The sequence below is a fragment of the Pleurodeles waltl genome, chromosome 3_1 (genome assembly GCF_031143425.1).
Source record: "Pleurodeles waltl isolate 20211129_DDA chromosome 3_1, aPleWal1.hap1.20221129, whole genome shotgun sequence".
Lineage (NCBI taxonomy): Eukaryota > Metazoa > Chordata > Amphibia > Caudata > Salamandridae > Pleurodeles > Pleurodeles waltl.
In genome coordinates, this window is record NC_090440.1 from 1,740,354,696 (window position 1) to 1,740,381,925 (window position 27,230).

A 27,230-nucleotide genomic window follows, 5' to 3' on the forward strand; every position below is an offset into this window, starting at 1 on the left:
TAGTTGATATTTAATAGTTCTTGAATAATGGCTTTATTCAAAGTGACTTCTTCAATTTATTCTTCAGCATTAAAAGATCTGTATAGCTCTATTAATCCAAATATTCTTTATTATGCGGATTTAGAAAAACAGCCAACGCATGTTTTGCCCCCTACACTCCTTCAGTGAACAGATGTCCTGTATCCCTTCGGGATTAGGCCCAGGAATTAAAAATGAAAACAATACTTGATGCAAAATGATGTATTCATTTGACAATGCAGCTTGAAAATGTATTTGACAATGTAAGAGTTACTCCTGTCTGTTGTAATCAGAACCTTGAGAAAGCCACAGGCCTTCAGCCGGCTGTTTTTCTAAAACCTCATATTAAAGAATATTTGGATTAATAGAACTATACTGATCTTTTCTTTCTGAAGAACAAATTGTCACTTTAAATAAAGCAGTTATTCAAGGACTATTACATTTCAACTCTGAATTCTGGGTGGGTCCAAAAACTGTTGGATTTGAAGAACAAGTGGTCCAAACCTCAACTAGTGACCCACCCCTTTAACAAAAATGGGAGCCATGTGACAGAAGGGACGTGTTGGACCTTTGAAGTAAATTATTTAACACGTATTTAGAAAAGTAAACATTGATTTAAGATTGAAAACATTAACATTACATGAATGGCGTGAATTATGCAGGCGTTATACTCATGTATGAAAAATTTGTTCTTATAGAATTTGAGGCGTATGAGAAAGGAAGCGATTGTATCCGATCCTCGCCATCTAACAAGACAAAGCATTGTTCAATGTTTCAACATATCGAAAAATGATAACTATTTTATCGATTGATTATAAAGAATGTCCTAGGGAAAGGTGGGGGAGCATCATCATTGACAGCAGAAAACAAGTGAGCATAGCAGACCAGAAGAGAGCTGACAGATGAGATGAGCACTGTAACTGACCACTAATACTTGCCACTTGAGCTTAGAGGATAGGTAATTCGAGAGCATTATCTGAATGATATGGGTGTGGGGGTTATGTTTTAGAGAAACCATACTGAGCTTGATACTTAAGGGAGTAGGATTGAGCTTAGAAAGGTGCATAGGAACTGTCTAGTTGTCAAGCAGTTAGAATAAAACAGAGTATTTATTCCACTGAAGAGATTCTATTGAGCCTTAGAGAAAATTTATAAATTGTTTCAGAATATTATGATACCTGTAAGCATGAGACAGATAATGGCGAGAATCTTTGTTAATGTAATCTTTCCCAGTCTAAGTTGACATAATTATTCAGACATATTACATTTGTGGGATGAAGACGAATAGAGTAGGGACCGATTCAGGACACTCAATGTAGGATTCTGTAACTTGAGAATTTTGATCAATAAAGATTATATTAATTCTTCAATAAATTATTTTAAACTATTAAGAATTCTCTTTGACTAAAAAGGACTCAGTTGTAAATTAAGTAACTGTCAGTCCAGCTTGAGGATTCTACATCCACTTTTAGATAAAGATCCATACTGAGGACTAAGTGAAAGTAATGGGGACCTGCAAACATCAACATTGATGAAAAGCTAGACTGTCACTGAATCAAGGGTTATCATGCACTGTATTTCCCATGATGCAATGGGGTGAACGAAGAACTGGGATGTTAGGCAGTGTTCCCACCCTCTTACTTCAAAAGGGCTCCCTCGAACTAATGAGCTGACGAGCTCCTGCTGATGCACCTGCGCCCCGTGAGTGGTACAGAGACCTGAGAAGTCTTTGGGCAGCTTTTCAAACACCCCAAAAAGATTGTGTTGCTCTCTACTAAAGGACAACTATCCTGAAACATGTTCAGAGATACACAGCACTGACTGCATCCATATTGGTGAAAAACTAAAGACTGTCACTGGAGCGTTATCATGCCCTGTATTTACCATGATGCATTGGGGTGCTCTGAGAGCTAAGAGGTGAGGTAGTGTGCTCCCAGCCGCTTTTTTTATTTTCATTAAAAGACTCCCTTGAGTGAATGAGCTGACAGGCTCTGGCTGATGCACTTGCGTCCAGTGAGTTGTACGGAGCCCTGAAAAGACTTTGGGCAGCATTTCCAGTACCTCCAAAAAAATTCATAGCTCTACTGAAGTAGGAAAACTATCCTGAAACATACGTCCGAGATACACACACTGGCTGCACCAACATTGGCTAAAGACTGTCAACTGAAGCAAGTTATCATGCACTACATTTACCATGATGCATTAGGGCAGTGGTTCCCAACCTTTTGACTTCTGTGGATCTCCACTTTATCATTACTGGAAGCCAATTTTCTAAGCAGTCGTGGACCGTCTGAGGAGGCTTCGCGGACCCCCCGGAGTCCTTGGACCACAGGTTGGGAACCACTGCATTAGAGTAAGCTGAGTACTGGGAAGCAAGGCAGTGTGCGCCCCCACACTGTTTTTGTTTGAATAGATGTAAACAATGGAGGATCACATGATAAAAGATTTGTCAACATGAAATTGAGTTTCCTCAGCTCTTGGGCTTTCTCCTGATAAGCAGGATTTTTTTAAAAAAATTTTTTTAGGTATTTATAGAGAATAAACAGAGGTGTGCCCCTTAAAGTTCAAGGATTTGCACCTCATAATTGTGTGGACAAGGAAAGGCAATACATTTCGTACATTAGGCAATGTGTCTATATGTAATCTGAATGGACACTAAGCTGCTATGGTAAAGATCATTAAAAATAAGTTTATCTAGAGGGCAGTGTGAAAACTGCAGTCACCCAAGTAAAGCATAATGTCAATTGCTAGGGTGCTGATCTTGATGACCAGTAGAGACTGCAAAGTTGTTTGCTTGCCACTAACAAAAAAGCAATTGAAAGTAATGAGGTCAGCTCAAATGCAGATGCTGAAGCTTAGAGCTAGGTGTGCAATACAGCATGTTTTCCTAACATACGGATGATCCTCGAGTCACAGCACAATAACAAGGTCAACAGATCCACCAATGAGCACAAGACTGACCATTCTTTGGCTTGCTCTGCGTCTCGGCATTTGCAAAAAGGTCTTTGCCCAGAGGCCTGGCACTTTCGTCAAGCTACTTGGATAAAGCCAATCTCATCACTACTATGCCATAGTACTAATAACTCAATGTAGTAGTCTAACTTTTTTTTCATGTGTATTGGAACCCCTCTCTGCCAGTGTTCTCCTGTAATGCTGAGTATGATGTAGTAGGTTGGTGAGAAACAGCTCCTTGTCCACTCTTTAGATGGACATTCAAGCAAGAGTTTTAAAATGTTGAGCATTTGGGACTACATGCATCACCATCTATTAACCAATATCCCATGCACTGTGATTTTGATTTTATTGATTGTATATGCAGTCTTGTTGCAATATTTTACTGTTTAACAGGGATATAATTGCACTTCAGGAAACCTGGTCACAACGGGGTCTTCCGCTGTCGGGTTTCACATCCTTTGAAATAAATACAGTCATGCATAAGCAGCATGGAAAGCCAAGTGGGGGTCTAGCAGTTTACTTTTCATTAACCCTGAAAATGGACACAGAAGAGCTGCCGCAAGAAGACCAAGACGCCCATGTGCTCAAACTTTGCAACTGAATTTCTAACAATAGGCCACCGATGTTGTTGGTTAACGCCTACATACACCCCTGCTTTTCCCGCAAATGTACTGCAATAAAAAGGTTAATAGCAATCATTTCATACTACAGTCAGACCCACCCCGAGTGGGATATCATTCTGACAGGAGACTTCGACTTGAATTTAATTATGGCACAAGTGGAAGACAAAATACTAAGTGCTGACAACTCTTACTGGAACGTCCCGACACAGGTTTCATCGAAATTCACTCATTGTGATCATCAGGGTGTACAGTTGGTGAGGTCACTGGAAAACCTCAAATTATGGGTCCTAAACAGAAGGTTCCCAGGTGACCCACCCCCCCCCCCCCACCAAGCCACACCTTCCACGGCCCCAATTCACGGTCCATTTTAGATTACACCCTAGTCACACTGCCTCAGATCTCCTCTTTGGTACGGCAATTTAAAATAAAATACACCACATCTAGTGACCATTCCTACCAAATACTCACCCTAAGGTCCTCCTTGCCTGTGCACAAACCTGCTCCAGTACAAGTGGGTTCAATAGAGTGAACGAGCTTCAACAGACTACGTTGGTCCTCTGACACAATATGAGCCTTATCTTTATCAGCAAAGTTGCAGATGTTGGAGAGCCTTAAAAACCACAGACTTGTAATGGATGCCTGTGACGACGTCCAAGTGAAAATACTTGACCAGCATTCTCCTCGCAACCTACCACAGCCAATTCGGTGAATCACCCCAGCCCGCGTTTCAAAACAAGCCCAACTCCTTAAAAAAGTTTAAAGGAAGCTGGTAAGACACCTGAAGGCTCACCCAGGCAATCAGACTGTGGGAACAACTGAAGAATTCAAAGAAAGAGTATAAAAGACAAATACGCAAATAAAAGGCCAAAGGCAAGAGCTCTCAAAATTAATACATACCGCAAAAGGGAAAAACCGCAGGAAATTCTGGGGCATCAATCTAGACACCCAAGGGAACTCTAACAACTGAAATATCCCTGAAAATAACTGGGTGTGTTATCTCAAGATAATCTTCACAGCAAAGTGACACCCACGTGGAACTCCCCCACCCCCCCATTGCCATAATGGACATCCCGGAAGGGAAAACATCCTCCAGCTGGACAGTGGGGAGACGATCAAACTCACTCTATCCACTGACTGGACATACCGAGCACTCCTTAAGGCCCATTGTGAAGGAGCCCCTGGGCCAAATGGCCATCCACAAGCCATTTTTATTGAAGAAGCGGTCTTCTGGTCAGAAGTGCTAACCTTATACAGGAAGTAAGTCTAGGACGCGCCATTTTTTAGAGCTGTCAAGGCTATTTAATCAATCCAATCTCAAGGGAGGCAACAGACACAACCCGGCGATTACAGGTTAATCACCCTTATCGACGTTGAGGCAAAAAACTATGACTCCCTGCTCCTTGTGGCATTAACATGTCAGAAAAACATAAAATCGTTCCAATTAACCAAACAGGTTTTTGGAAAAGGGTGGGTACCGTGACTAACATCTTAACTTCCTTTCTGGTAGAGCAGAGCAGATGGCAGCACAGGAAACTAGATCTTGGCTTTATAGATTAAGGTAAATCAATCAATCAGTAGTTTGTTAAGCGCGCTCCTCACCCGGCAGGGTGCTACTGCTTGACGAGCCAGGTCTTGAGGCGCTTCCTGAAGGTCAGGAGGTCCTGGGTCAGATGTAGGTCGACAGGGAGGGAGTGGCAGGTTTTGGCAGCAAGGTGGGAGAAGGATCTGCCGCCGGTTGGGGTCCGTGGACGCAGGGGACAGTGGCAAGGGTGAGGTTGGTGGAGCGAAGCTGGCGTGTCGGGATGTGGAAGTTGAGGCGCTCGTTGAGGTAGGCAGGTCCAGCGTTGTGGAGAGCCTTGTGAGCGTGGATCAGGAGTTTGAAGATGATCCTTTTGTTGACGGGGAGCCAGTGGAGGTCTCTGATGCGGGCTGAGATGTGTTCATGGCAAGAGAGGTTGAGGATGAGTCGTGCTGAGGCGTTCTGGATGCGCTGAAGTTTTCTCTGGAGCTTGGCCGTTGTTTCCGTGTAGAGAGCGTTGCCGTAGTCCAGTCTTCTGCTGACTAGGGCGTGGGTGACCGTTCTGGTTTCAACGGGGATCCATCTGAAGGTCTTGCGAAGCATGCGAAGGGTGTTAAAACATTAGGATGAGATGGCGTTGACTTGCTGGGTCATAGTGTGCGATGAGTCCAGTATGAAGCTGAGGTTGCGTGGGTGGGTGGTGGGCGTTGGGGCAGCTCCCAGAGTGGCAGGCCACCAGGATTCATCCCATGCTGCTTTGTTGGAGCCGAAGATGATGATCTTGGTCTTCTCAGAGTTCTGTTTGAGGCGGCTTGCCTCCATCCAGTTGGCGATGGCGTGAAGTCCTGTGTGGAGCTTGGTCTTGGTGGTTGTGGGGTCCTTCGTGAGAGAGAGGATCAGCTGAGCGTCAGCCGCATACAAGACGATGTTGGCGAGCAGTGCCATGTAGACATTGAAGAGGGTGGGGCTGAGTGAGGATCCCTGGGGGACTCCGCAGATGGAGTTGGTGGCTTTTGACAGGAACGGGGGTAGGCGGACTCTTTGGGTTTTGCCAGAGGAAGGATGTGAGCCAATCCAGGGCTCTGTGGTGGATTCCAGCATTGTGGAGGCGTGTGTGAAGGGTGTGGTGACAGACGGTGTCGAAGGCTGCAAAGGCAACGGTTTAATCTTTGTCGAGCCTGCTCCTGATGGCGTCGGTGGCAGCGATAAGGGTGGCCTTGGTGCTGTGGTTCTTGCGGAATCGGGACTGGGAGATGTTGAGTAGGCTGTTGTCCTCCAGGAAGCAAGATAGTTGGCTGTTGACTATCTTATCGATGACCTTCACAGGGAAGGGGAGTAGGGAGATGGGACGGTAGTTTTTGAGGTCTTCGGGGTCGGCTTTGGGCTTTTTGAGCAGGGTGTTGACTTCGGCGTGTTTCCAGCTCTCCGGGAAAATGGCGATCTCGAAGGAGCTGTTGATGATGGTCCAGAGCTGGGGAGCGATGATTTGGCTGGCTTTATTGAAGACGTGGTGAGGGCAGGGGTCGGCGGGTGAACCAGAGTGGATGGTGCTAATGGTCTTGGTGGTTTCCTCGTTGTTGGTGTGGGTCCAGGCACTCAGGATGTTTGTGTGGATGAGTGCGTTGGAGTCAGCCTTGACAGTGGTGGGGGACGGCGGTGAGAAGCTGCCATGGATGTCTGTGATCTTGCGGTGAAAAAATGTGGCAAGGGAGTCGCAGAGGTCTTGCGAGAGGGGGGGGGGCTCGGCAGAGCAGGACTTCGGGTTGGTGAGTTGCTTGATGATGCTGAAGAGCTCCTTGCTGTTGTGTGTGTTGTTAATTTGTTCTTTGTAGAAAGATCTTTTGGTGGTCCGGATGAGCTGGTGATGTTTGCGGATGGTGGATTTGAGGGTGGTGTGGTTGTTTTCTGTTTGTTCTTGGCGCCAGATCTTCTCGGCATTTCGGCATTCCCGCTTGGAGGCCTGAAGGTCTGCGGTGAACAGCCGGCTTTCTTGCTGCTGCGGGTGCTGGTGGTTTTCCTAAGTGGAGCGAGGGTGTCGGTGCTGTCGGCCTCACCTTCAACCGATTAGACACCTGTTCTGGAGCAAGCTGAAGCTATGGGGTCTTCCACCCCCCCCATGCAATAATTGCTTTATTCTCAGATACATGGGTACGCATAAAGATCAGAGATGGTACTAGGCTCTCAAGGAAAATCCCCACAACCCTCTGGAACAAGGCTGTGTGCTCGCCCCACACCTGTTTAACTTATTTATGGCTGACCTGACCCCAGCTTTGTACGCAGAAAACATTCACCCCCCCTCACATGGGAGGGATCTCACTGACATCTACTATATGCGGATGATCTGGTACTGCTCAGCTGCACCAAGGTCAGGCTACAAAGATCCCTAAACCTTCTGGCTAATTATGTTCATTCCAACCAGCAGGAAATCAATGTGGCTAAATCAAAAATAATGTGTTTAGGATGCAGGTACACCATCAGATCACTGATGGCCTTAAGTAACATCTCGTTAGAGGTGGTGCCATACTATAAATATCTTGGAGTAATTTTAGATGCCCAGGGATCCTTATGACAACAGAAGAGATACTTTGCGCAAAGAACCCCAGCACTAATGTATGCTTTCTCTCTCCTGGACAAACAGCCATATGACCCATCACTCCGTCCTCTGCTAACAGTTCTCATCCAAATTGCTTCCCACTGGATCTGTGGGAGGTAGCACCAACATACAATTCATTTTCAAGAGGGGTTAATAAGGCCACTAAACTGCTTTCAGTTATTGAAGATAAAGCCAAATTTAGTGCCTGGTCTCATGCGTGGATGACCATAAAATACTATACCAAACTGGAAGCGGCTGCCTATTTCTTCACCACCTATGCATCTCACATGAAACTTGAACTTATGACAATGCGACTAGGCAACTTGACAACCTCGACCAATGCTCTGTTATAGAGGAACATTAATGAGCAGTTCATGTCAAAAGGAAGATCTACTACACAATCTGCATCTGTCCGGGTCTGTTAGACCTTCTGAAGAGGATGTTCACTGATGGAGCTATGACGACCTGTAGGGGAGCCATAGTGGCCTGCTTCAACCCGCACGATCCCCAGCTAAACTGTATGTTTGTCAAGTTCCTGAAACATGCTATGCAAAAAAAAGGGATGTTCGGGTTTGTAGCACCAGTAGGCCACGACCAAAATAGCATATCTAATCAACTCCCCCAGGTCACACAGAGATCACTTCAACTGTACATAGACCAATTGGTTCATGGTACTGGCCCGCACATAGGGCACTATCGGCCCTTTTTTTTATTATTTTTTATCCCCAAGTCTGAAAAGGTTTCAAGATCAATCGGGTTAGTTCCAGTATTTATCATATATCTTAAGTCCAGGACAGTAATAAAGTGATGTGCTTCCATCTAAAACATTTTGAACTCCTGGCCTGTATATCTTTTACTACAAGTGAGACATTTTACAAGATTTACTTATCTCAGGAAAACTAAATCGTAAAATTGTTTTCTTTTTAACTTTTTAAATTTACATTTAATCACTTCGTAGTAAAAATCTTAATTTATTTTAGAATGTTTTTTTATCATGTAAAATGGCAAAATTGTTAAGGTTTTAATTAACTGAGAAACTAAATTATGAATTACACGGCGACTAGAGGTGATAATCCTTCGGGCAATCTTTTACACTGACTGGAAAAACTATCACGTTATAGACTAGGCATTTTAGAATTAACACTTTAAAGCATAGTGTGTATATTAGCAATTCTAACTGACATGCAGCTGAAGTATGTACAAATGAACATGCATGGTTAACACTAAACACTCATTATGCTAACATTGCATTCTACAAATGCTACATTCCCATATTGCACACTGGAATAAAAGGCTGGGAGAGATGCAGTTATTTCGACTGTGATATAGAATACAAGATCATTATCAAAATGGCTGCATGATTCCCACCACACACATACTCACTGATAAGTCAGATTAATGTGTGTCCACTCAAGTCACCCAGTATTTTTTCATACTGGCAGCAGTTCAAGTGGTGCCCAATTTTTAGAGATACCCCAAACTGTAGATTAGGTGCCTTGGGTGGTGCTTGAAAGGGGAAACCCACATGGGTCTCCCCACCCGTTGACGTAAGTGATAGTCAACTCTTAATCTCCCATGCAACTAAGCTATTGCTAGTACTGTTGATGTGTATCTTTAATGTGAACTAGCGGATCCAAAGGGCTGTCTACCGAGCTCATGTATATTGAAGGAAAGTGTGATAATTCAAACTTGTTGGGGCGCAGATGTTCACAAACATTCACTGATCCCTTGCACCCTACTGCAGTGACAGAGATGAGCCGCACACAAGATCAACCACTCCATCTGAATTTGAATGATGGTGAATTATCCCAGCAGGTGTAGTTTTACACATTTCTTCCTAAATCCTTTGATATTGCCAAGCCTTGCTGTCCATATCTGTCTGGCAGTCAGATAGCCATATACAGGAACCTCCGTGGTCTACTAAAAGCAGAGTGAGCTCTTGGGCAGTTACCCCTTTGTTTCCATTCATACCCACAATGTTCAGCATACCTCCATTTTAATCTTTGCAGTTTGTTGCAAAACTAACGCTGTTCACACTAGATTCCAAATAGCTTTCATGTTACTTAAGAAATACAACATAGTATATTTGGAGGAAAGGTTTCAGAATCCTCCATTTTGTTGAACAGAGCTTTTTGATAGCTTAATAATCTGTTTATATGACATAGTGCTCCCTTGTCTTTCCTGCTTGCAGGTTATTTGCATGATCCGACGTTTGCACTTCTTACACAATCAGCAATAACGGAATTGGTTATAAGCTAGTAGACCTTGTTTTAAAACTATTATTTTTTCCACTGCTGTGCTCGAGTTTAAGGATATTCGCCTGAGCATGTCAGTAGTATTATTAATCCCTGAACTGCTTTCCATCTCAACTCAGATTCAAGAATTCTTGAACTGCCTACACTCTCTTGCAGACTAAATACAATGAGCACTGATTGCTAGTGATTCTCATCTTTCACTCATTTAGGGAGTGCAGTGGTCCCTGTTAGTGCTCACTTCAGGAAAACAATCTGACCACATTGTGGTATCTACTTCTGCCTCCCACTTACCATCTGATCTACTATCCTGTTCCTCGTGAACTAGCAAGCTCTACCAACACACAATAGCAGCACGGAAAATTTAACTACAATGCCAATGGAAATATCTGCTGCAACTGATTACCAGGATCATGCAGTACCAAAAAAGGGTTGACTGAGCTTACAGGCCATAAAATACAAGCTGTACTCCATTGAACACAAGTTGACCATTTTGAATCTGAAAGTCTAATTGTCAATCATTTAGAATGACCTAGGCAGTGTGCTCATGGGCAAGGCAAATATGGGAAAGCTCTTCCTACTGTACATTACAAGGATATTGCAAATCACTGAGGACTTCCGTTACCATGTAGAGGAACAAGGCTGAAGGCAGTGTTCCTGTATATGGTCACAATATAGTTATAACAGTGGTTCCCAACCTGTGGTCCGGGGACCCCTGGGGGTCTGCAAAGCCTCCACCAGAGGTCTGCGACTGCTTAGAAAATTAATTTATCTTAACAGATTAGGTCTACAGCTTTTAGTAATGACTCAGTAGGGGGTCCCGGATTCCAATAATGATAAAATGGGGGTCCCCCAGGTTCCAGTAATGATAAAGCAGGGGTCCACATTAGTCAAAAGGTTGGGAACAACGGAGTTATAACATACAGAAAAGGAAACTTTTTTCCTTTCCCATAAATTACTTAAATCCTTGGTGCATTGCTGTTTTGTATTAAAGATATTGCATCTTTGTAAGTGAGAATACAAGTAGAATCACTATTGCAAGCCTAAACACCAAACAAGCTGTAGATATTTGCTTTTAAGATATTAGAATCAGTTTAATACAAGTCAGATAAAAAATAAAAATAAAACACTGCAGCTCAGAATGTGTATAAGCATACAGGGTGAGTCTATATTTTCTAAAAAAAAAGGCATGCACAGAAAAACGTTTCATAAATATCTTACTGTTCCACTTATCACTATTCTTCTAGAAAAACAGAGCAAAGCAATGTTTAATTTTTTTTTTAAACTGCATCTTTAATTATGCTCCATGACCTGCCTTTCAACTTTGGATGCTGACTGGCAGAAGGCATTGTTTCATCATCGTGACATCAGTACTGAACTGTAATAAGTTATTACAGTTGAGCAGGTATGTCATTTCTTTATTACATATGACTAGGTGCGTCACAGGTAACCTGTAAAAGGAAATTAGAGCTTGGTCTGGTTTTGGCTTAAAGAATAGCTATGCTATGATTTGCAGTTGCCCACCCTTTATTACAGGTTGGCTCAAGGATATGGTGGAATGGGCTATTGCGGACAAAGTGTGTATTAAGAAGGTATGATCTGATGAGCGGCTTGCTGAGGACTCAATGGGGTGGATGGCCGATTCAATCATTTTAAGCAAAGATTCAAGCATTGTCTGACCCACCTGATGGAAGATTCCTTGAATGAATGGAATGGTGGATTGTCACTATGTATATGAAAACAGATGTTAGTGCAACAATATCAGGATTCCAGGTTGAAGCCTGGGTTGGAATGAGTTTGATATTGAGTGCCTCAATGTAAGGTGTAAAATGGCTGTTTTATTTCTCCTTCATGTGCATTAGTCTGGGAAGGTGTAGGATGATGTATTTTTGTATTTATATTTATAAAGCGCATTCCGGCTGTAGCGCTGAGGAGTGGGTGAAGCAAGTGATTCCCGAAAGAAACCCCTGGAAAGGCAAGACCGGCAAATGGAGCTCACCCAAGCTAGAAAAAAAGCCACGTTTATAGCTGCTTTCGAAAAGACAGGTGCATGTCTTCTTTCCTGATGGGCAGCGGAAGAATGTTCCATAGTTTCGCAGCCGCTACTGAAAAGGTTTTGTCTCCCAATCTGGCCTTTGGGCAGTGGGGCACTGAAATTAAATTGAGACTAGAAGATCTGAGTGGACGGCTAGGCGCATGCTGCTGCAGAAATGAACAAATATATTTGCAACCTTCTAAGAGAAGAGCCTTGTGTGTGAGGCAGAGTGCCTTAAAAATAATGCGCTTTTCCACAGGTAGCCAGTGCAGCTGCCTCAAGTTGCTACTGGCAGACACTTAGTGTGGGAGATAAAAGTCAAGGCGAGCCATGGCATTTTGAATCAGTTGTAACCTATAAAGGGACCCCTTTGCTAATGCTTAACATCAGGGCATTGCAGTAATCCAGTTTAGAGGTGAATAAGGCCACACTCACCAAAATTCTGAGTTCCTTCTGAAGAAAAGAAAGGATTTTCTTGAAATTTTCAAAGTCCAATAACAGGTTTTAATGGTGTGATTAACCTGTTGCTCAAAAGATAGAGTATTAGCAAATAAGATACAGAGGTTTCTGGCCGTAAGACTAGGACCTGGCCACTCACTGCAGTATGTGGCATGAAATATCAGGGAGGGGCAAGATGTGAGAAGAGAGGTGAGTAATGTTTAGGAAAGTTGTACTGTACAGCATCAACTACTGTTCTGAATCATCATTCTGTTGCACTTGCTGTGTACACAGATTATTACTTTTATTTCTGTGCTGTTTTTGTCAGTTATATGATGCATCTATATTTCAAACAATACAAAACATTTTAAAAAGAAATAAGAAAATTAGATGTGGGTTTTTATACATGTATACAATGGAGGGATTCTCTTTGAAGGAATAAAGAAAAGGAGGGTCCCCCGAAGCACTGGCCATGCAAATCTCCACATGTGCAGAATCATTTATCCGACAGCCTTATCGAATGTCCTTACTTTAGGACTCCACTTACACATGGGCATCCTAAACTGGGTGCACATCATTCATTGTTTTCCCTACAGGGGTTGCAGAGTTAAAGGCAAATCTGGCCAAAGGATTTTGGAGAAGGGATCCATTTGCCTTCCATGACATTTCCTAACAAAAACCCAAAATGCTGAAGTAGAAATTTATGCAAGGAACATACACACTATGAGTAATAAACCTGAATTCTGGATTCAACCAAATAAGAAACACACTCAAATCCCTCAGGGATGTAGAATAGATCTAGAGTGCGATTTTAAATGCGCCATGGGATGGCACAATAGATAGCATCCCAAAATGGCAATTTAAAGCAAAAAATAAAAAACATAAAAAATAAAAAAAATAAAAACTTTAAACTAAAAGAATTATGGAGATAGGGCAACCATGCAGGTAAAGAGTATGTATTTTCTTCGAGCCAACATCAATTGTTTTCCAGTAGTGATTGTATACTTATTGATGAAGCATATTCGCAACAGTAGACCTCGCTTAAGTCCTGACCACCACTACATATATTTACAGAAAGTGCCAAAAACCTCTGGTTACAGAAATTGCTTTGAAAGTATTGGTGATTTTGTTTTGCATCAGTGATCCAAATATTTATGTATACCTGTGCCGTCACAACAACTAATACATAACTATGCTATAAAATTTAGTCTGTAGGTTTACTGTTAACTGAATGGTTTTAACTTGGATGTTTATTTCACAGTTTAATGCTAACCAAATTAATCCATATGCATTGGAAACATTTTGCAGGAGACTTCAGAAAAGAACTGAAAGCATGGTTGTTATAACATATCATGACTCACTATTTCTGTTTCTATTGAAAAGACTCTTAGCAGGACATTGCCCGCTAGCCACACATTCTATGTTTTCTTAAGCTTGAAGGAGTACTTGTATCCTTTGCATGCTAGACCACAATTTGTTGCAAAGTTATTTCAAGGCACATACCTGGTTGTGAGTCCTTTACGCCTGGTGGCTTCCTGCATGGATGTAGGACAGTCATTCCATATGAGAACCTCTCAATGAGGGGTGTCAACAGCTATTATATATTTATGTAGGCAAGCACAGATTCCTGGAACGTACTTAACAGATGGCAATATTGCCAAATGGTTGGCACTCACTTATTCAATCTCTGGAGAAAGGGAAGATAGATTAGAAATATTCAAAATGAACCCGTCACACATCCAGAAATCATAACGTGTTAACCTACTAAACTCAATATTCCGAGACATTCAGATATGTGCGTCCTCAAACAAGCATATGCCTCAACGCCCTCAGAAGCAGACTGAAAGCGTACCTTTGATCAACAGACAGGAGTGTCTATCACTAATCTACTTGTATATACATAATTTTTAAAATATTTCCTTTTTCTTTTGGGATATCACATATTTGGTTACTTTTCTCACAACCCTGAGGGAGTGACATTCAGTGTCAAAACATGTTAATTGTTCAGGTTTTTATTTACAGGGTTCAATTGAATTTATCAATGAAATAGCTTAAATGATATTTTCAGTAAAATTAACAGTTTAATCAGGTCTTTATAACACAGAGACACTATCGCAGCAGTCCAGTTTCCTCGCTGGCCTCTTGCTGAACCGGAACCACTGCCGCGATCCTCTGGACCCCAGCACCTCCTACTCCGTCCGCCTGCCAAATTCATCGCGGCCCTCCTCTGGCACCTTGCCGCCCAACGAGCCTCCGCTCCTCTGAGCACAGCAGAAGGGAGGCAGGCGGTCCAGCAGCGGTACGGGAGAGGTGAAAATCACGGAGTTCGGAAGTCACGCTGGAGCTGGACTGAGTTGCATCAAGAGCATTTGAGGGCTGCAGGCAGCGAGCGGTGAGTTGATTCTGCAATAGTGGCAGAAGTAGTTTCTGCCCTCAGCTTTCTCCCGCTTTGCAGCTACCTGTATCTGCCCTACTGGTGTCTTTATTCTACCGCTCCTTGACATCCAATTTAAATTGTTTTGCTGCCTTTGCTGTCCTCACTTCCATCTGCTGCCTTCGCCTCACCACCTACCCGCACTACAGAGACTGCCACAACTGCCATTTTCCACCCTTGTTTCTGTTCTGGAGGTTGGCGGTTAGCGGTCATTTCAACTATATGGTCAGCTGGACAATCAGCATTAATAACATCAAATATATCAATCTACAGCGCGTGTAGTGGACATAGTGGCCCTCTGCTGAGAGCGAGCCCAGGCTCACCGCAGAAGCAGCCCGACCAGGTTCTGGTGCGGCTTGCTGTGAGGCCTGTGAGCCCCAATTGCGCCAGTAGGTTAGGACTATCAGAGGCTCACAGAGGCAACACTTGGCCCTGTGTGTTGAGCGTGGAAGTGGTGAGACTTCCTTGGTAGAACTTCAGGTGGAAATTAAGGGAATTATGGAGGCAGTGGATTACAGGAGCAGTTCCAGATCAGTGGTGCAGTTTGCAACCAGAAGTGGTGACAAGCCACAACAAACCACAGTAAACCATAATCCCCTTCTCTCTTCCCTCTGTCCTCCTTACCAATTGAATATTACTCCAAGTCTGTAAAGTAGCAAAGCCAACATAGGCGGATATCCCAGTCCAAAGGAAGTATTTATTCTTCGCAAGGGAGAATGCGTTCAGGGAAAGAGAGGGCATCTCTCTCCCAAGCAAAAAGAAACAAGAGGAAACAAAAATTGCCTACTATGCCATCCGTGAACTTAAAGCAACTAAAAAACTCATTGGAAGAGAATTTGACCCTGACATCCCCCATCGCGCGTATGTTTCAGAAGGGAGCGAAACTGCCTCATAAATTTGACTTTTTGGCTACCCCTTGCAAGCAATATTTTCCTCTACCAAAGACCAAACAGCTCTCTCGTCTCACATTTCTCCAACAAAAAGTCAAAGCAGCACCATAATTGGAAAGGGGAATAATGGTGGGCCAGATGCTGGTCAAATTGTTTCAACAAATGCCCAGGTTGATTTTGCCTCTCTTCAAGCACCTGCAGCTTGAGGGTCATCCCATATTTTGACACCTCACTGACACTGAGCGAATCTACGGGTAGGAATTTAATAAACTCTTATAGGAATCAAGGTGAAATAGAATCAGATGGGGAAGAGGTAAAGAATTCCCCAGAAAATATTAGCAACTCATTGGCTAATAAAGGAAATGACTGGGGCTCGATTACTGATTTGAAACTACTGACTATGAGATCTCCCTCTCCTCCACCACCTCTTAATAGAGCCACTAACGTTTTGCAGACTAAAGGTTCCACCCCTCTAGAAGTAAATGTCATTATTAAGAAGTCAATAGCTACTGAATATCCCAAAATGTTGGTTGGTAAAGTGTCCATGGGGGGTTCTCAAAGCTATTCCGGAAGTCAGTAGCAAACTGCCCGCACTCTACAGAAAAAGTAGCCATAAGTCCTAGCACGGGCAGCGGGAGTCTATATAATGAATGGCAGATATGTTCCCAAAAGTGCCAAGGTAACTGCATATTCAGCAACTCAAAAAACAACTTAATTAGAATCTGTGGATGTGCCGCATAGAGCGCAGATTACTGCAACCAATTATCAGCCCAATTCATCATCACAAGACAAACTGAGCCTAAAGGAGAAGGACCCAATGCTAGCACAATATGATTACCCCGCTCTTGAAGAGACCCAGGAGGGTCCTTTAGGCCAAAACAAAGTTTGGGACTTTAAAACTTCACAACTAACTTTGGACGCTTTATCCTATCAATCCTCAAAGATGGATGTGCAAGTTGACCTATTGAACATAATGGTGCATTCGGTTGCTGGGATTGACCTAAAATTGGCAGACTTAAATGCTTTGATCCCACAAGCCCAGACCTATGCCGAAACAGAGCATGATCTCATCTGCACGTTAGCCTCAATTTCTGAGGTTATAAACTCCCTGATGATGGATTTTAAAGCTAATCTGACCACCTCAAAAAGTTAAGATATTGACAAAGTTAAATAAGGGTGAACAGGTCGGTGTTGGAAACAGTGAAGGGGAAGAAGAGGGTGAAATAAGGGTTGGTAAACAAAAGGTTTGTCATTGTCCTGATAATAAAGGTCTTATAGAGTTACTTAGTACAACAGAAGAGTGAAAATAAGGTTTATCATAGCCATGCTAATGAATGTATCAGTGTCACCAGTAAATGATTTAATAGGAGCACAGGGTGGGCTATCCAACCAACGTCTTCTGCCCCAGTCTTCTTCCTTCACCCTGCCTATAAAAACTCAACTTCAACAGCTATCTAAACACACCAGAAACTAAAGGCAAAGAAAACAAGCAGAGAAAGGCTAGGAAAAGGTTGAAAGGTCCACTTATGACTAATGAGGCAGATATACAAAATATACCAATTCCTGAAAATACTAATTTAAAAAAAAAGAGGAAAATACTAAGAACTACAAAATTGGAAGTAGTCTTGTAACGACCAAGTTGTACCCTTTATTCAACATTAAAAAAGGGGGTCTTCCGATTTAGGCTCAAGTGTGTCTACCCCTTGTTTAAAAGTGACTGAGGATGATGTTATATCAGATATGGGGAATCTATGTTGTGGGGAAGTAGAAACCCAGGCGCAACAAGAGGCAGGGTGAAAATATAAAAAACCAGGTCCCGAATTGGAAATCAAGAAAAAGAAGGTCAAAGAGGGAATTGTAGAAGGAAGGCAGATGAAAAAGTTTTAAAAAATAATGCTGTCAGGGCGGCAGGATTATCAAGCCCTCTACATAGCCGATTACGAATGTTAGCATAAGAATAGATCTTGATCATGGCAAATTACCATTGAATGCTAGAGAGTGCCCCTCACATACCTCTGAGTGCTCAGCAAGGACTGTCCTGTGAAGTAGGTCAGGACCCTGTAGCAGAGGGCTACCAGCAGGAATCAGCCTGGAGTGGAAATAAGTCGATCTTCTTTCCGAGATATCGGACTAGGGGTTCAGAAGACATTAAATCGTGTGAATATACTTAAACTCCTGCAAGTTATACCCCCGCTGGAGAATATATGATCCGTAGACTTAGAATTTTTAACTGGAGAACGGACACTAAACAGCCCCCATCAAGAATCCACAGGGTTCTTAAGGAAAAAAAAGTTTTTATAAATGGAGAATTGAGCTTACAACTCCCCATCTGATCGGCTATCCGGAATTCTTGGTTTCGGTTAGCCACAGGGTAGATCTCACAGGGAAGAGTAAACCCTATTCAATTTTGAGGACAGCAACTGGAAACCTTACACTGACTATTTATCATCCAATAAATTACACGCTAGATAACAGACATGATCCAGGTCAATTAAATATAGGATGGCTTTCAGCGGCTCTCCACCATGATGTGAACCCCTGACAAAATTCCTCGCTATTTAGATTACCTAAAGTTAACTGTCATCATAACTTATTAAAAATCTGCTCCTGGAACATAAATGGGATAAGTGTCAATAGCCAGCAAAAAAATCTATCCCTGCTAAAAGACTTTCAAATAGTGCTTCTTCAGGAGACCTAGGCAATAAATCCTTTCACAACTGATGGCTCTTAGGGTTTTTTCTCCCCAGCCTATAAGGAAGAAATTTGGGTGGCCGAAGGGGGGCGACCCTTATAGCAGTTGCGCTGAGAGTAACCTGTCAAGAATACCATGCTGATATTTTGGTAATAAAACTGCTAGATTGGCATAAGACGTTAGGTAGAACGCTGTGGGTAATAAATGTTTATATACACCCAGAAGCCCGCTCCAAGAAGCTATTGTCCTCTAAACTTGTGGAATTAGTATTGATGGGGATGCAAGAATCTGATGCCCCGGAGCTACTAATAGCAGGAGATTTTAACATGAAGTTATTGCAACCATATGATAGAGAGGAACAGATAGTAAATCAGGATTTTATATGGTCTGTTCCACGACAAACATTGGGGAGTCAAGTTAGGGGCGGGGGAAAAGGCTAAAGTGGTTGCTTTCATTAAAGATCGGGAGGCGTCCAGCCTCAGAATCTTGAATGGGAGATACCAACTGGACACCCCTCCTTCTCCTACCTATGTTTTGGGATTTCAGTCAGTAATTGATTATGCAATGGTTACTCTGCCACTTTTGCCATTTATCGCATCCTAAGGACAGATTTAAGTGACCACGGCTTGCAAAGTATAGATATGAATTAAAGTGTTCCTACGTATAAACCAGCTATTACCTCTCCTAGGAACCTCATCTCAATCAATTACAATAAGCTTTGGTGGCATGGGGATTCAATCGAACCTATTGGGAAAACTTCAGAGGAGCTTTTTAACCAAATTAGGTGTGATTTAACCGATGAACCAATAAGTCTATGGTCATTATTCCTGGAGAAATTTGCAGCTAGATTTCTCTCTGACCCCCTCCCCGTATATCTCATTTGCACTATGAGTTAGAGAAGGAAATAAATAGAACTATAATGAAAATAACAGTGGTCACTGCATTGTTGAGGAAAAAGAGGAACCGGTTATCAAGATTAGCTAAAAAGCACTTTAATGAGCCTGGTACACAAAAAGACTTAAGTCATAAATAGTCAATATCGTAAACAGATATCGGAAGAAAAATAAAGAAAAGGCAAGATTTTGGGGCAAAGGCCCATTTACTAAGCAAACAAAAGAACTCTCAGGACTTCTGGAAAATGATTAATAACCTAAACAGGACACCTACAATTATACCAAGTTCAGATATCTATGAGCTATCTTGGTACGATTTTCTAATGATAAACTAAGAAAGAGTCTATTAGTGACTCATGGGCTGCAATCGGATGAAAATTTAGTCAGTTATAGATCTACGGATGATAATGATCAAATGTTCTCCGTTCCTCAGATAATAAAACTTACTGATAGAAGCAGGCAGAACAGGGCCCCAGGCCCAAATGGGATCCCAAATGCTTTATATAAAACCAACCCAGGATTCTGGGCAGAGGGATTGGCCATGATCTATAATAGTGCATCGGAGCATGAAACTATCCCATGCTCCTGGAAAGGTGCCATTATGCACCTGATTTTTTAAACTAGTTGATCGTTCCAACCCTGAGAATTATCGGCTAATCACTTTACCTGACACTGAGGCTAAATACTGTGCGGGCGGCCCTCTTGGGAGTTCTACAGACGTGGGATGCTCAAAAAAATATTATTCCGATCAATCTATCAGTCAGGATTTATAAAGGGGGCTGGAACAGCAGTAAACATCCTATCCTGCACTATTATAAATTTAAACAAAGAAAACAGCCTCTGTATGTATGTTTTGTGGATTTTAAATCCGCCTTTGACTCGGCACAGTGTAGCCTGCTGTGGGCAAAATTAAACTCCTGGGGTATCCCTCCAAAATTATTAAAAGCAGTGCAGATGCTGTATTCTGACACATGGATTAGAGTGAAAATTGGGGATGGTACCTTTCTATCAAGGAAGGTGGGGACTGAACATGGTCTTAAACGAGGCTTCATCCGCAAGCCCTATCTTTTCAATCTTTATCAGATCTGTCCTATATATTAAAATGGGGTAAATGCGCACCCCCAAAGATTAGGGATCTCTTCATCTCAAATCTGCTTTACACTGACGATGTTGTCCTTTTAAATTACACGAACACTGGATTACAGCGTTTGGTAATGAAATTGGCAGATTTTCCAGCATAAAATGGGTTAGCTATAAATGAGAAGAAAACGGACAATAGAAATAAGCAGCAAAAGACAGAAAAAATATAAGTGGTACCTTCAAGGCTCAAAACTTGGACAAGTCAAATTATATAGATACTTGGAGGTACTATTAGATGAGAGGGGGTCATTTTCCCCCCAGATAACGGATTTAGTATGAAAAGGAAATAACTGGTTGCTTGCTTTTCATTCCTTATTAAGAGTGTTAGATGGCCCCAGTTACAAACTTCTGTTACAAGTGATAGCCGCCAAGTTGATTTCAAGTGTTACTTCCGGTAGCAAAGCCCTGAGGGGTAGGGATGCAATCACCCTGAATGGGATTATTGGGAACGTTTTTAGATCGCTTTTCCATCTTCCCAAGCAAGCATCTCAGGCCCAAATTAGGCTGGAGCTTCGGTGTGTGAATCAAGTGATTGCGAGACAGGGGGCCTATATTAAACTTTGGAAAAGAGTTCAACTTGCAAACAAAAATGGAAGTAAAGCTCTCTGGAAAGAGCTAAATATGGAACCAAGATACTCCTCACTGTTATATTTGGACCAGTCCTTGGATGATCTGGGTGCCCGTTCATTATGGGATCAGTTTGCCAGTGGCCGCTTTAAAAAAAATTATTAACGGTATGGTAAAGAAAAAGTCCCTGGTTGTGGATCAGAGTCTCCTTGCAGGTAGATCTCATTCTTGGTTTATAATTAAGGAATATAAAATGCTAAAATGCCAGGTGTATCAGGACCGGGGTTGGTCAAAAAAATAAAAATATATTTATTAAATATAGGTATGGTCAACTTCCAGGTCAAGATTTTGCACAAAGGGCAAGTGCAGGATTAACATCATCTTGCTCTCTATGTGGAAGCGGAGTAGGGGGTCTGTTACACCTGATTTGTATATGCCAAAGCTTAGGGCAAGAACGAAGAAGGTACCTCAAGGTTGTGTTCAATCAGAAACTCATACATACTTGTAGGCAGGCTGTGATTGCCTGTTTTAATTCCTCACATTCTTCATTGAATGTTAGGTTAGTAAAGTTTCTAAGTCAGGCCTCGAAAAAACAGGAAGTTCAGAGTACGCTAAAATCAGTAGTGGGTGCGGAACTAGTTTGAGTTCTGGTCTTTAGATTTATAACTGAGAAGATGCCAGCCGACATACAGAGTTTGCTAGTCAATAAGGTCTTAGCCAATGAGAGAATGGTATGGTAGGACTTTTTTTCCCTTTCTTTTTTAATCCAATTAACAGTGGACTGTTTTAAGGAGAATAAGTAATATGTTTTATATGTATTAACAAAATGTAATGGAATTTTATTTAAGGTCTTAAAATTTCTATAAATAAGACTATTTTTAAATTGTACTAATTCATATCATGGCCTGTGTAAAGATTTTAACTAAGGATGTGTTTTGCACAAGCCCCTTAGGTCCTTGCTTCAAAAGGTTTTAGTTGGGTAGTTATGACATAAACAAATATATTATTAAAAAAGTATAAATTATCACTGATTCACACATTTGCATTTCAAAGTGTAGGTGCTTACTAAGAATTTATTTTAGACAATTGCTTACTGCTGATTTTTACATTGTTATGGTTTTAATTAACTAAACAATAAAGGTTGACTTGGTCTTAATAGAAGTGATGGCTTTTTCCATTAAAAATAACTGTGGATTTGTCAATATCGAGTAACAAAACATTGCCCAGTCAAAGAATAGCTTCCAGAGTATGAGCTATTACAATAGCGAGGAAGTGAGCAAACAGACTATATTTTTTTGTTAATTTCCATATTTTTCCACATTGTAACGAAACAAACATTCAACAGCATGAATCACTCCCCAGGTCATGATTTACTATTCTTAACTCCACATCTACATATCTTTAAAGTAGACAAATCTTAAAGATCTTCAGCTTTGGCAACAAAACTGAAGCCCCTGTAACAGCCCTTGATTGCCAGACTAAGACTTGGCAGAGATGTACAGTTCCTTTTAGAACTGTGAGATGCTTGTTTTCACATTTAAATCAGAGACTGCTTTTATTATGGGATGCACCTTACAATGTGACTGAGCTGTACTTTAAAGACAGTCTGTCTTTATTGAATCTCATACATTTCATGTGCAGCACAATTTCAGAGTGGTTGGGTGAACAGGTTGCAACTGCCCTTTTTGAGCTAGTCCAGTGAGCCACACCTCAATCATGTTTGTCTGTTTTTTTCAGCTCCCAGGAAGTAATTACACTCCAATACATGGAGTCCTTTTTTATCTGAAAAGTACACTCATTAATAACACCTTCAATTCCACATCATACATACATTGTAAATAGGAAGCAATGCCTTCTTGTATTTGTGGTGCAGTAAGCTTTTTTGTAAAGGCCTTTGTGATGACTTGGTGCAAGTCTTTGCTTTTTTAGGGTTTACATCACAGGACTGCCTCAACCAAAATTGGTCTGATGTGTCTTGCAAGATCTCAACTTCTCCTTATATTTTACATGCATTAGATACAGAAAACAATGTGTTGTGTTTTGCACTGCTGCGGCTTTTTTTGAGCGACTTGATCTTGAGTTGACAGGTGTTGCTTCTTTGTTCTGTTCTAGTTGTCACTGTTTCACTCTCCTAGCACCCACCCTCCTTGCTGCAGTTCAGGCAGGCGCCTTATAGGCACCCTGTTTTTGTTTTTTTAGAGTTAGGAGTCAGCATTTTATAAACATCCTCTGTCTCTGGTAAGGGGACCAGTATTTCTACTGCAAAGCCCTCACTCCTGCGTATTCCACTATCACCATCATTACTTTTGGAACCTTTGCCCCCATGATTAGCATCATTATCATTACCGCTGAGCACCACTGTTAGAATAACGACCACTGTTACCACCAACATACTACCACCGTCGTCACCAACCATAGTGACCATTCTATCCACCACTCAGCCCCTGCTTGAGTGGTCATTTTACAGTGTTTAGGTATGAGAGAATGATTGCGACCAGTTCAAGCACCAACACTTCCTGTCTAGCCCTCAATGCCCTGCATATTGCATTACCACCATTAACAGCAATGTAACTACCACTGTTATTGATGCCACCTCTACAAGCGCCAGGAGCACCATCACCACCAATTTCACTATCTTCATAACTGCAACCATGCCATGTTTGGGCGTGTTTGTGTTTAAGAGTACAGTGTGTTTGACAGTGTTGAGAATATATGTGTAACCGAAAGTGCAATCCGGGCATGTGTTTGAAAGACTGAATTTATATAACATATAGCTGCTGGCTTTTTAGGACTGGTCTAGAGTCAGCTTTAGCTTTGTCTTAAGCAGATTACTGTATCAAATATATTATATTGTCACCCCACCAGACACTATAGACAGTGTGGGGGGCAGATCATCCCACTCCAGCCATTGCCTGTTATTCAATGCCAGATGCATTTTGTATCAGCTCACTGGAGATCCCTTCTGTAGTTGGCTGGCCAGGCAGTATAAATTACATTTTGGCTTTTTGTTACAATGCTTACTGTGTTCCCACATCGGGAAGAGGCTGGCACTCAAAGGATTTTGCATTGGTCTGTCAACATCTGTTCTACAGTGTCATTCTTGTTTCAGTGTATCCTTGATAGCGCCTTTAAGATTATTATTGTAGAGGGGGGCGTGACCAACAAGATAGCCAACCGGCTCCTCTGAGCAAGAGCTCCCAGAGCCAGCCACAGAATCCTGCAGTATCCTGTGGTTCTGGAGCCTCATGGACACCGCGATCCACATGTGTGAAGAGGAGAGATGAGGAGAAGCAGCACTGGAGAGGGATCGGCCCGGGGACTCTCTCTCTCTCTCCCTCCCCAGCAGCTCGGTGCAGGCCACACGATTGGGCCTTGGCCCCAAGATGGCAGGTGCAGCATATCACACCCTTTGTGCCTGAGGCTGCTGCAGGCCCTGGATGGCATCCCTGGAGCCGGAGAGAGGTGCAACTGGAGAAGAGAGGTGAGCCTCTGCCTGTGACTCTGATGAGAGGGGGCTGTGCAGAGGGCTGCTGGAGGCGCTGGATGTTGGCCGGGGGCTGCCTAATGCTGATTGCCTGTGACTGTATATTTCAGACACGTAGCAGGCCCGCTTGGAGTACTGCTGACCCTGGCCTGTCACTTTTCATGTGCTGGATGCACCTGGCCCCACACGGGCAGAGGGGATAACTGGCACGGCTCAGTCACTGTCTGGACTCTGCTGCATGGATGGATGTGATTGAGGGACCTACTAGGGACTGTGGTGACGAGAGGCTTGAGGGTCGGGAGTCCACCTCACTCCCCCCAAAAAGAGCCGAGGGCGCAGTGGTAGAAGACAGACTGGTCTCCCTACAGTTGCTGGGGGATTGACCTGGGGGCTACCAGATGCAGTGAAGAGGCAAGGCCTACATTGGGGCTGGATAGGAGTGCGCTGACTGGGCCTGGACCCATACGGAGGGCCAAGAGAGGTAGGCCAAATAACTATGGGGAACGACTGAGGTGACCTAGACTGCTGCGGAGTGGACTTGCCCGCTTTCCCCTACCTGGTCGCCACTAATGGATCAGCCGCTACAGAGGCCTATGTGAGCTACTGGGGGGGTGGTGGGGGACCCAGAAACAGATTGTTAGGTCTGACACTGGGGCGCCCAAGTGTACCTGGCTGCTGCCTGGTTACAACCCATCAGCCCCTTGACATGCTTGTTGACTGGTGTGCTCCGTGAAGTGGCAATGAAGGTAACCTGCAGGCGCAAGGCAGTGGTGGGTGCCCGTCCTCCCTGTTGAGGATCTGAAAGGCATACTCTGTCCCGGAAGAGTGCTGGTGGGGGGGTAGTGCCAGTAGAACAGAGAGGAATACCTGAGGACGGCGGATTACCACTGTGGACGGGGTTTTGCTCTCCCATCTGCATTTTCAGTGGGGCACTGTCGAATGAGGTGGCAGCCTGCACTGGCGGCATCTGCAGGATAAGTGATTTAACGGGGCTCCACCTACAAATGGTCCAGAGCTGGGTGCATTGCTGTGTTGGAGAGGTCCCCTGGGCACCATGCTGAGGTGTGCTGGTGGACTGTGATGCTGCGGGAATGCACCTGCTGTGCGGGTCCCACTACATGTGGGACAGCTGGATTCGAAGAGAAGGGAGCTTCCTACCATCTGCCTGACCCATGTCCATGCGTGGGTGCTGGGAGAGTCCCACTGACATTGATCTGCTGCACTCCCCGGCGCCATGGGTAAGGACAGGATGGCTAAAGGCACCCAGCAGACTAGAATGAAACAGTTCACTACACCAAGCGTGAGTGAGGGCTCACAGCCTGGGCAGGGCATCAGGAGGTGCCCGCAAGCCTTCTGGGGCCTAGATCCTGGTGGCAATTAAGGCCCTGGACAGGCGGTACGAGAGAAGATTGCAGCCATGGCAGTTGATGTAAATTGAGGACGCATCTGTGTGTGGTGGCAGAAAGATCTATCGCCACTGAACAACAGGTGACTACAATGCAGACAGACCTAGACGCCCTGAAAGCTACCATGGCCACCCTGGAGCTTAGGTTGAGCAGGCTGGAAGATGCAAAGGGGAGGTCCCGTAGGTGCAATTTGAGATTTGTGGGGTTCCCTGAGGAAGTAGAGGGAACCACCCCGGAATCATTTCTTGAAGACTAGATTAAGAGGTCGCTCCCTGCAGTACAATTGTCGCCGGTGTTTGAGGTGGTGAGGACGCACAGGGCCCTGGTCCGTCCGCGCCACTCAGAGCCCCCTCGTGGATGATCATCGCTATGATTCTCAAATACAGAGATCAAGATACTATACTGCAGGAAACACGTAAGTACAGGGACCCGGCCTACAAGAATCACACCATACATATTTTCCCCAGACTACATCAGGTCGGTCCAACTCCAAAGACAGTCCTTTACTGGAGTTAAGCAGAAGCTGAAAGCGATGGATCTTACATATGTGCTGCTGTACCCTGCTAAACTGAAGGTGCTCCATGCCGCCCGCTCACATTTTTTCCAAACATCAGAGGCAGTATGGGACTGGCTGGAGCTCAGGAGGCAAGTGTGTCCCAGCAACCCCCTCTGGGAGGACAAGCAGAGAGGCCAGGAGGCAAGCAGACTACAGTACGGAGAAGGAGTAAGCGCCGGCATCCCACGAGCTCTGACGCTAAAGTGATAGTCCGCCTAGATGGCACTGAGTTTGGAACAGTTGCAGCAAGAGACAGAGGAAGCCAGGCTGCTGGTGAAGACCACAACGTCTGTGGTGCCCTTGCAGTCTGGGTCACTTCGGAGAGAGGATGCCCAGCTTTGGAGCAGGAGGATGCCCGGATGTAATGTATGAAGCCCTTATTGTGCCCTGCCAAGGTGTTGGAGGCTGGCCAGTGTGCCTGGGTGATTCCCCAAGACAAATGAGTAACATTTAAAATGAAGGACTGTAATGTGCTGTTTATTGGGCCTTTCCCTCCCCCTCTCAGTGTGAGATGTTGTGATTGTCTCTGATCCTTTGTGGGTTCAGGGGTAATTTTGACTTTCCTCTCTCCCCTTCTTCCTCCTTCTGGCCTTTTTGTTCTGCCTGGGGTTGCTGGGGAAACGGGACTGCTTTACAGTTGGGGCCATGGCTGCATGAGGTGACTACTCCCTTCCTGTTTCTTTTATACTGTTCTTCTCTCGCTTGCTCCATTACTACTCCTTTTTTTCTCTTCCC

General features: G+C 43.6%; 1 long non-coding RNA gene across 1 annotated transcript in view; it reads right to left on the reverse strand.

Annotated features, from left to right (window-relative positions):
• The window catches only part of LOC138283415 (uncharacterized), an 83,316-nt gene that overhangs the window by 49,868 nt on the left and 6,218 nt on the right, over positions 1-27,230 (reverse strand). The window contains exon 2 of the long non-coding RNA XR_011201244.1: positions 13,937-14,120. This is a non-coding gene — a long non-coding RNA (uncharacterized lncRNA). The remainder of the gene's footprint in view (positions 1-13,936; positions 14,121-27,230) is intronic.